We start from the raw sequence: 10489 nt of genomic DNA, 5'->3' as shown, positions 1-10489 counted from the left end.
AGTCATTTAACAGTTTTGCAGACACATTTTGAAAATGGTAAATTCTATAAATATAATCAGCAAAACAGTGGGATTCTGATAACAATTTCTATTTCCTCTTCATGCGGAGCTGGTGAAAACTCCTCAGCAGTATGGCAAAAAGAATAGCTCATGTTCTGGTTTTATCTGGATCATTCTCCATTTTTTATTTGTTAATATCCCACACTTTTCTAGATCTTTGCTGGTCTATGATAGAAAGTCATTATTTCATATGGAGGCCCTTAATCTTAGTCATCATGTATAATTTATTAAAGGTTCATTTTAAGAGCATGAACAAGAGGTCTCTTAAACTGCCCAGAGGTGGTTGGCCTCTGTTTCTTGGATATTGCAACTCTTTTTTCTAATTAGAGTGATCTGTTTGTTATCTGCTCCTGGGTTCTGGGTGATCTTTTTTCTCTTTGTGATGCAGGGACGGTGTAGTCTTTAAATCTCCTTTTGGCAGGAAGCATAACTTTCTGATATAAATCTGAACTGGAAAATGTGTCTCTCCTTAGGCAATGACATGCAGATACCAGAACACTTCCTTTTGAACACTTGCTTGTAACAACTAAAAGAGGTGGGGTAAGGGATGAGGTATCTACTCTCAATATTCCCAGTGATTTTTGTCTCTGTTTGAGGACAGAATACCCAGAAAACACGCTATATGTATGACATTCTCCATTGTCTGACAGTAATCTCTTATAGAAATAGGCCAGGCCAATCTATAAAAACATTGGTGCATTATTGAAACTGTTAGGAAAAGAACCAAGGGAGCCACTACAAGTCCTTTGACAGATATAACTCCTGGCGTTTGAATCTTACTCTGTGGTTTTGTTTGCAGTCAATTTAAGGTCATTTTGATCCACTTAGTGCCAGGAATGGTTGTGCCTATATTGCATGTCTGAAGTAGCAGAAATTTTCTCAAGAAATATGAAATCAAAAAGGAAGGAATTTTTGTCATTCTGCAATAGTCTACTTGGGGTGCTCTTCTAAGAGAGCACTCTAAGGCAACATTCTCCAAAAGAAGTTTCTACAATATGGAAAATCTTCTATAATCTGCATTCTTCAATACAGTAGCTAATAGTCACATGTAGCTATTGAACATATGAAATGTGGCAAGTGTATTGGAAAAAAATGAATTTTAAATTTCATTTACTTTTAATTAAATTTAAATTTGTATAGGCACATGTGGCTAGTGCTACTGTTTTGAACAGTGCAACTCTAAAATGCTTACAGCACAAGTAGTCAGTAGAACTGTCAAATCAAAAACATCCATTACTTTTATTTTCCAAAATTAATAAAATTAAAGGAAAAACACATAGATCAAAATCTGTAGTGTGCAATCCATGTTTCTGTTTATAGTAATGTTTATGTGTGAGTTATCTGTGTGTGAGACATAGCAACTATAGGTCATCAAAAAGATAGAGTATCTAGTAGGCATCATGCCTGGTACTAGGTACAGGAGAAAATAGGAGACATCAAGGTAAACAAAGTTGTGAAGAGCAATTTATAGCATCTGGGATGAATTGGTCATGAAATAAGAAACAAAGCAAGCAAAATAGTAAATAACTCACTAAAGGAAAATGTTATATACTAAAAAGCAAAATGTTTAAACGATTTGGGGTTTCCTTCACTGACCACAAAACAAAAAATGAAAACATAGAGTTAGTGAAAAGAAAGTCTAAATTCTGGACTTGTTTTGTGAGGATCTCCTGTCACTGTTCTTACGTCCTACCAAATAAAGTTCAACATCCAGATCTTGATTGAATGTTTCTGGATTCCAGAGGGTCCAGAAGTCAACCCATTCAACAAAAATAAGGTCTTCCCAAAGACTCCTGAAACTTAACTTTAGCCTGGATTGACCCAGGTTTAACTTTCAGTCATTTGTTTTCTTGTAACTTTAGCATGCTGCAAAACAAAATTGAAATGTCAATAAAAAACATATATTGCCAAATACATTGGAACATTAAAAAGGCCACAGGGGAGAATTTGACAACTAGTGATAAAGTTAAATTTGAAGTACATAAGTACATACAATTGGCTGAAGTAAGTATAATTTACTTGTCAATATAACAGTCCTTAAAAAGATCACGTTATCAGGAGGTTATAAACTATTACACTAAGGTTGAGTTATAATATTCTTTCTAATCATTAGCAGAGTAAATTGAACTGGATGAAGCAAAGAAATGTACAATGTGGAGGAGGGAGAGGGATGGACTGGGAATTTGGGGTTGGTAGATGCAAACTATTACATTTAGAATGGATAAACAACAAGGTCCTACTGTATAGGACAGGGAACTATATCCAATCTCCTGGGATAAACCATAATGGAAAAGAATATTTTTTAAAAAGTCTGTGTGTGTAAAACTGAGTCACTTTGCTGTACAGCAGAGATTGGCACAACATTGTAAATCAGTTATACTTCAATTTAAAAAAAAAAAGAAATGTACAGATGTGAAAAAAAAAGATGAAGAAAAAGTAAAATGTAATACAGGAAAAATAAGTTAGTTGAAAATATCAAAGCAAAATAGCCAGACTCCAGCGAGAAATGAATTCTTTGATGTGTTGTATCCATTATCTGATTTTGGATTTAAATACAAAGTAAAAATATGAGAAAAGCTTTGACATCATAATGTATTCTCTTTGCAGATATCTGAATTGATTCTTACATGATATGATAAATATCTGTGAATAAAAAACCCACATGGCTTCTAGTTTTATCTCCTCAGCCAGTTATTAATGAATCTTTTCTAAAGTCCAACATTAAATGGATACCAAAAAACCTAGCTTCATTTATTTTGCTCTGAATGACATTTAATAATTTTAACGTTTTTAACATGAAGACTTTTCTTATACTTTTGTTTAAATGCTATTTGATTTTACTTTATCTTATTAAATACCTTTAGTACACCCCTTAATGTGTCTATGTATTTTTTGCCTTCTTTTTAAGTGATTTATTGAATTGATTTCTTTCTTTCTTTTTTTCTTTTTTGTATTGAAGTAGAGTTAACTGCCAATCTTATATTAGTTTTGGGTGTACAAAACTGTGATTCCATACTTTTATAGATTATGCAAAATACAAAGTTATTACCCTATTACTGTGTGCTGTACACTATATCCTTCTGACTTATTTATTTTATAAATGATAGGTTGAAACTCTTAGACCCTTCACCTATTTCATACATCCCCTCACCCATTACCCTCTGGCAACTACTAGATTGTTCTCTGTGTTTGTGAATCTATTTCTGTTTTATTATATTTGTTTGTTTTGTTTTTCAAGTTCCACATATAAATGAGAACATACAGTATTTGTCTTTCTCTGTGTGGCTTATTTCACATAAATAAGGCCCTTTAGGCCCATCCGTGTTGTCAAAAATGGTAAAATTTCATTCTTTTTTATGGCTAATAATAACCACATCTTCTTTATTTATTCATCTGTCAATGGACACTTAGGTTGCGTCCATATTGTGGCTATTGTATTGAATAAATATTGCTGAAATGAACATAGGAGTGCATTATCTTTTCAAATTAGTGTTTTCATTTTTCAGATAAGTACCCAGGAGTGGAATTCTGGATTGTATGGAAGTTCTATGTCTTTGTTTGTTTGTTTGTCACTTTATTGCAAGATGGTTGAATTAATTAAAAATTTAAACTATAACTTGATAATCTTTAGTCCGGTACCAAATTTTATTCAAAGCAAACTGCTTATTCAGAAGTGATCATGGAACAATTCAATGTAGAGCAAGGATGAGAGAAACATCTTACTGGCCAATAGATTGTTTTATTTCTCGCATTATATGAAACTCAAACTTTTCATTTTTAGGAAAGGTCAACTCTAACTTCAGTAGACAGCAATATACAAAGATTCTGTCACATAGGCTAGTTTCCATTTAGTCAGTCAACTATTTCTAGCTCTCTCAGTTGGTATAGATGCATTTACAGAACTGGCTGTGCTTTAGTCTTCTTTGCGAGCAGCTTTAGATGTGCAATGCACTTGTCAATTGTCTCCTTCTCCTCCTGTGCAGAGATGCTCTGCACCACATGCTTCTCCACCCAGTCCATCATGTGCTCTTGTTCCTTTTGACACATCATATTCTGCACAGAGATATGATAGTCCAGGCGATTCTTTACCTCCTTGTATACTCTATGCAACTGTTCCTGTTAAGTAACCTCCAAGGCCATAGCAATGTTATTCCTCTGGACATCAAAAAAGTAATGGAGCTTTAGAACCAGTGCCTGCTGTGACTTCTTCAGATCAATCACATCCCGGATTTGTTTGATGGAAGACTGTTTTGCCTCTTCCAGTTGGGCAATTTTTTGCTCATTGAGTTTATCGGCAAATTCCCCAATAGAGGCACCATATTTTTTAACTACATAGACAAGCAATCCTATTGTTGATATTGTGGAGAAAGTCTCTGGAGTTATCACGTATATTGCTTTGGAGAGTAAATATAAGATAAGCCCAGTTCTGAGCACATAGGGTCCTGTTACACCAGTTTCAGGGTAAAGGAACTGGAAGAACTCCTCAGGGATCAACCCAAAATGAACTTTTCCTCCATATTCAGGAAGAGGTTGTACAGGGGCAAGACTTGGCAGCCCTGTATGAAAGATGCTTATTGCCTGTAATACCCCTGGACTGAGGAGGGCTGCGTTCTTCAGAGAGGGTACTGCTGCAGCAGCAGCAGAAAGTACCACCCGGTAGCATCTACACAGCAGTCTTGGTGCCCCAGTAGCAGTTCTATTATTAATTTTTGAGGAAACTCCATAATGTTTTCACAATTGAGTATGATGTTAGCTGTAGGGTTGTCATAAATGGACTTTATTATATTGAGGTATGTTCCCTCTATACAATTTTTGTTGAGAGTTACTTTTTTTTATCATGAATGGATGCTGAATTTTATCAAATGCTTTTTCTGCATTTATTTAGATGATCATGCGATTTTTATCCTTTGTTTTGTAAATATGGTGTATTGCATTGATTGATTTGTGGATATTGCACCATCCTTGCATCTCTGAAATAAATCCCACTTGATTATGGTGTATGAATCTTTTAATGTATTGTTGAATTCGGTTTGCTAATATTTTGTTGAAAATGTTTGCATCTATGTTCATTGGGGATACTGGCCTGTGATTTCTTTCTTTTTTTTTTTTGGTAGGGTCTTTGGTTTTATTATCAAGATAATGCTGGATTTGTAGAATGAATTTGGGACTTCCCTGGTGGTGCAGTGGTTAAGAATCCATCTTCCAGTGCAGGGGACATGGGTTCGAGCCCTGGTCCTGGAAGATCCCACATGCCGTGGAGCAACTAAGCCTGTGTGCCACAACTACTGAGCCTGCACTCTAGAGCCCAAGAACCATAACTACTGAGCCCATGTGCCACACTACTGAAGACAGCGCTCCTAGCACCCTTGCTCCACAATAAGAGAAGCCACATGATGAGAAGCCCTCACACCACAACAAAGAGTAGCTCCCATTCGCCACAACTAGAGAAAGCCCATGTGCAGCAACAAAGACTAAACGCAGTCAAAAAATAAATAAATAAATAAAATAAAATTTAAAAATATATATTATTTAAAAAATTATATGTTTTAAAAAAAAGAATGAGTTAGAAGTGTTCCCTCCTCTTCAATTTTTTAGAACTCGGTTGAGAAAAATATGTGTTAACTCTTCTCTTTAAATGTTTGGTAGATCTCCTGTGAAGCCATCTGGTTCTGAACTTTGGTTTATTGGGAATTTTTTGATTATTGATTCAATTTCAATACTAGATTTTCTATTTTTTCCTGATTCAGTTAAGATTGTATGCTTCTAGAAATTTATCCATTTCTTCTAGGTTGTCCAATTCAATGTCATATAATTGTTGGTACTATTTTCTTATGACTGTATTTCTGTGACATCAGTTGTAACTCCTCTTTCATTTCTAATTTTCTTTGTGTTCTCTCTCTTTTTTTCTTGATATGCGTCTGGCTAAAGGTTTATCAATTTTGTTTACCTTTTCAAAGAATCAGATGTTAGTTTCATTGGTCTTTTCTATTGTTTTTGGTCTCTATTTTATTTATTTCCACTCTGATCTCTATTATTTCCTTTCTTCTACTAACTTTGGGCTTTGTTTTCTGTTTTTGTTTTTTTTCTAATTTCTTTGAGTGTAAATTTAAGTTGTTTATTTGAGATTTTTTCTTGTTTCTTGAGGTAGCCTTGTATAGCTACAAACTTCCTTATTAAAACTGCTTTTGCTGCATCCCATAGATTTTGGAAAGTTGTGTTTCTATTTTCATTCATCTCAAGGTATTTTTGATTTTCTCTTTTATTTCTTCATTGACCCATTTGTTTTTTAGTAGCATGCTGTTTAGTCTCCAAGTGTTTGAGGTTTTTCCAGTTTTCTTCCTGATATTGACTTCTACTTTCATAACATTGTTGTTGGAAAAAAATGCTTGATATGATTTTAATCTTCTTAAATTTATTGAGACTTGTTTTGTGGCCTAGCATGTGATCTGTCCTGGAGTATCTTCCATGTGCACTTGAATAGAATGCATGTTCTGCTGTTTTGGATGGAATGCTCTGTAGATGTCTATTAAGTCCATCTGGTCTAATGTGTCACTTAAGGCCAATGTTTCCTTACTGAGTTTCTGTCTGGATGATTTATCCATTTTTGTAAGTGGAGTATTAAAGTCTCCTGCTATTATTACATACTGTCGATTTCTCCCTTTATGTCTGTTAATATTTGCTTTATGTATTTAGATGCTCTTATATTATGTGCATATATATTTACAAATGCTATATCCTCTTTATGGATTGACCTCTTTATCATGATGTAATGCCCTTTTGTCTTTTGTTATAGCCTTTGTTTTAAAGTCCACTTTGTCTGATAGGAGTATGGCTACCCCAGCTAGCTTTCTTTTCATTTCCATTTACATAGAATATCTTTTTATATCCCCTCACTTTCAGTCCGTGTGTGTGTTTAGCTCTTAAGTGAGTCTCTCGTAGGCAGCATATAGATGGGTCTTCTTTTTTATCCATTCAGCTACCCTGTGTCATTTGATTGGGGCATTTAGTCCATTTACATTCAAAGTGATTATTGAAAAGTGTGTATTTATTGCCCTTTTGTTACTTGTTTTCTGATTGTTTTTGCAGTTCTTCTCTTCTTTTTTTAGTCTCTTCCCTTGTGATTTGATGATTTTTGTTAATGTAATGTTCGGGCTCCTTTCTCTTTGTGTGTGTGTATGTATTGTAGGTTTTTGGGTTTTCGTTACCATGAGGTATGTTTATATATGTAGATTAAAAACATATGTATATATACATATGTAAATGTACATATATATTTAAGCCAATAGTTGTTTAAATTCAAATGCATTCTAAATGCTCTACATTTTTCACTCCCCCATCCAAATTTTATGTTTTCTTATGTATCCCTTAACTACTTACTGCAGTTATTGTGATTTTATGACTTTTGTCTTTTAACCTTCCTACTAGCTTTTTAAGTGGTTGACCCACTGCCTTTGTTATATATTTGCTTTTACTGGCAAGATATTTTTCCTTTGCATATAAACACATTTCTTATTATGGCCTATTATTTTCCACTTAAAGAAGATCCTTTAACATCTCTTGTAAGGCCAGTTTAGTAGTGATGAACTCTTAGTTTTTCTTGTCTGGGAAACTCTTATCTCTCCTCAATTCTGAATGATAACCTTGCCTGAATGATATCCTAGGTTGTAGGTATTTTTCCTTTCAGTATTTTAACTATATCATGCCATTCCCTTTTGGCCAGCAAAGTTTCTGCTGAAAAATCAGCTGATTGCCTTAAGGAGTTCCTTTGTATGTGACTCTGTTTTTCTCTTGCTGCCTTTAAAATTCTCTCTTTAACTTTAAATTTTGCCATTTAAATTATGATATGCCTTGGTGTGGATGTCTTTGGGTTCATCTTGTTTGGGACTCTCTATGCTTCCTGGACCTGGATGTCTGTTTCCTACTGCAGGTTAGGGAAATTGTTCACTAGTAAGTCATCTCATATGTTTTCTGCCCCTTTCTCTCTCTCTTCCCTTTCTGGAACTACTGTAATGTGAATGTTAATATTCTTGATGTTGTCCCTAAAGTCCCTTAAACTATCCTCATTTTTTCAAATTTTCTTTGTACTGTTCTGATTGGGTGATTTCTGCTATTCTCTCTTCCAGGTTGCTTATGCATGTTTCTGTATCATTTAATCTGCTGTTGATTACCTCTAACCTATTTTTCATTTTATTTATTGTATTTTTCAACTTTGATAAGTACTTTTTAAAAAATTTTCTATTGAAATTCTCACTGTGTTCCTCAATTCTTCTTCCAAGTCAGTGAACATTTTTGTGGCAGTTCCTTTGAACTCTTTATCAGGTAAATTACTTATCTCCATATCATTAGTTCCCCCGCCGCACCTCCCAGGGGATTTATCTTGCTCTTTCACTTGGAACATATTCCTGTTTTCTCATTTTGTTTGACTTTTTGTGTTTCTCTCTATAAGTTAGACAAAACAGTTACCTGTCCCAGTCTTGAAGATATGTCCTTGTGTAGGAGCATCGCTATGTAGACTGAGTGTGTCTGGTGGCTTTAGAAAAAGTGCTGGAGCTAAAGCAAGCCCCAGCTGGGGCCTCTTCCAGTGCATGCCAAGGCCATCACCTTGGTGTGTCTGGGAAAGGGATCTGGAGCTGGAGGGGTTAAAGCCAAAGCCTGACACAGGCTGGGGCTTCTCCTGGGGTGCATCCAGGGCTGCTGCTTTGGTGGAAGGTGGCTAGAGCCAAAGCCCAACACCAGCTGGGGCTTTTCCCAGAGTGTGCTGGGAGCCACTACTTTGGCAGTGGTGTTGGAGCCAGAGCCTAGTGTGGGCTAGGGTGCATGCTGGAATAGCCATGGAAGGCTGGCTAGAGTGTCAAGCACTTTTCAATCTGATGCCTGTGTGCTGGGACTCAGAGCAAGTAAATTTGTCTGTGTGCCCTTTAAGAGTAGATTCTGTTTTCTACAGCCCTCTGGCTTTCCTGGTCCTAAGCCCTGCCGGTTTTCAAAACCAGTTAGGGGGGAGTTGTCTTTCATGTACTGATCCCAGGGCTAGGGTGCCCAAAGTGGACTCTAACCGCTCACTCCTTAGGGAGGACCTCCAAGTTTGAGATATCTCCTTTCACTTTGTGTTGCCTACTGGGGGTGTGGGTCTTGACTAAATTGCTTCTCTTCCCCTCTTACCTGTCTCAGTGTGTTTTTTTTTTTCTTTATGTCCTTAATTGTAGAACAGCTGTTCTGCTAGTCTTTAGATCATTCTCAGAGAGACTTTTTATATACAAACTTGTAGTTTTGATGTGTCAAAACTAGGAGGCGGTGAGCTCACAGTCTTCCTTCTCTACCATCTTGATCCTGCCTCAGTGTGTCTATGTTGAAATGCTAGGAGGACTACTTAACTAGTTTATTAAGCTCCTTTTCTCAGAAAAAAAAGTCCTATTACATTGTATTTAGTTTCCCACTGTAAATTTGTCCCCAAATTGTCTCTTTCCGAGTATTTACATTCTGGTATGTAAGACACAGGATACAAAGTTATTTTTCAACATTTTGAGTTTGTCCTGTTCTAAACATGTAAAATGATGAGGGAACTTCACATCTCAACTACTTACCCAAGGAATACCCAAGATTTTGTTTCATCTGTTTGTTTGTTCAGCTATTGCTTTCATTGAGCCCTATCAGTTGTTTGGTTACCTGAAATCCTCTTACCAGCAGCTCTACGGTTTGATTTTTTGGTCAATTCCCTGAGTAAATTTAGGTGTATTGCCCAATGAGAAAATGATGCCTCCCTCATTCTCACCTAACAAAAGAAGGAGTCATGCCAGTCCAAGTTATTGTAAATTGAGACAGGGTATAAAAAACCTGAAGTGATTCTAGCACCTAGAGATGAGTTATCTGTCTTACCTTGAAGCCCTGAAACTTCTGAGTATTTTGCTTAGCTACAGAGGTTGTGGCCAGCACCATGGACTGTAGGCCGCTATAACCCATATAATTTTGTTGCATATACAAATTACAGTCATTTGTAGAGTATTATAAAAATATTTTATTTTTTATGTTTAAAAACCTATAAATTTATTGTTTGTTAGTATAAATATTTTATTATGAATTTGTTTTTTATGTTCATCCTTTATATCCTGGAATCACTACAGCATAAACTATTATATAAGCTCAGCTATATGGATCAACTATCCTTACGCAACTACTTGAAAATATCTAATGTACTGATGGTTTTTATTTTAGGCTTTTCTCAAAGCAGATTCAAATGTTATTTTCTACCTTTGCCAATCTTTGGACATTTTAACATTATTGCTTTACAAGAATCTCCTTCATCTTAAATAGCTATAAATTATTAGTCCATTAATTGGATGTGATAAAGAACTTCCATCAGTTAAAAATATAAATCTTATTGACACAGGGACACAAGAATTATTCATTTGAATATTGCCAACTATTATCCTTC

General features: G+C 35.4%; 1 pseudogene; it reads right to left on the bottom strand.

The window, feature by feature from the left end:
* Positions 1-3954: 3954 nt before the first annotated feature.
* LOC137751044 (ATP synthase F(0) complex subunit B1, mitochondrial pseudogene) lies at positions 3955-9993 on the bottom strand (annotated as a pseudogene).
* Between the last annotated feature and the right edge of the window lie 496 nt (positions 9994-10489).

This window comes from Eschrichtius robustus, chromosome 17 (genome assembly GCF_028021215.1).
Source record: "Eschrichtius robustus isolate mEscRob2 chromosome 17, mEscRob2.pri, whole genome shotgun sequence".
NCBI lineage: Eukaryota > Metazoa > Chordata > Mammalia > Artiodactyla > Eschrichtiidae > Eschrichtius > Eschrichtius robustus.
This window is presented reverse-complemented; position numbering and strand designations above follow the sequence as displayed.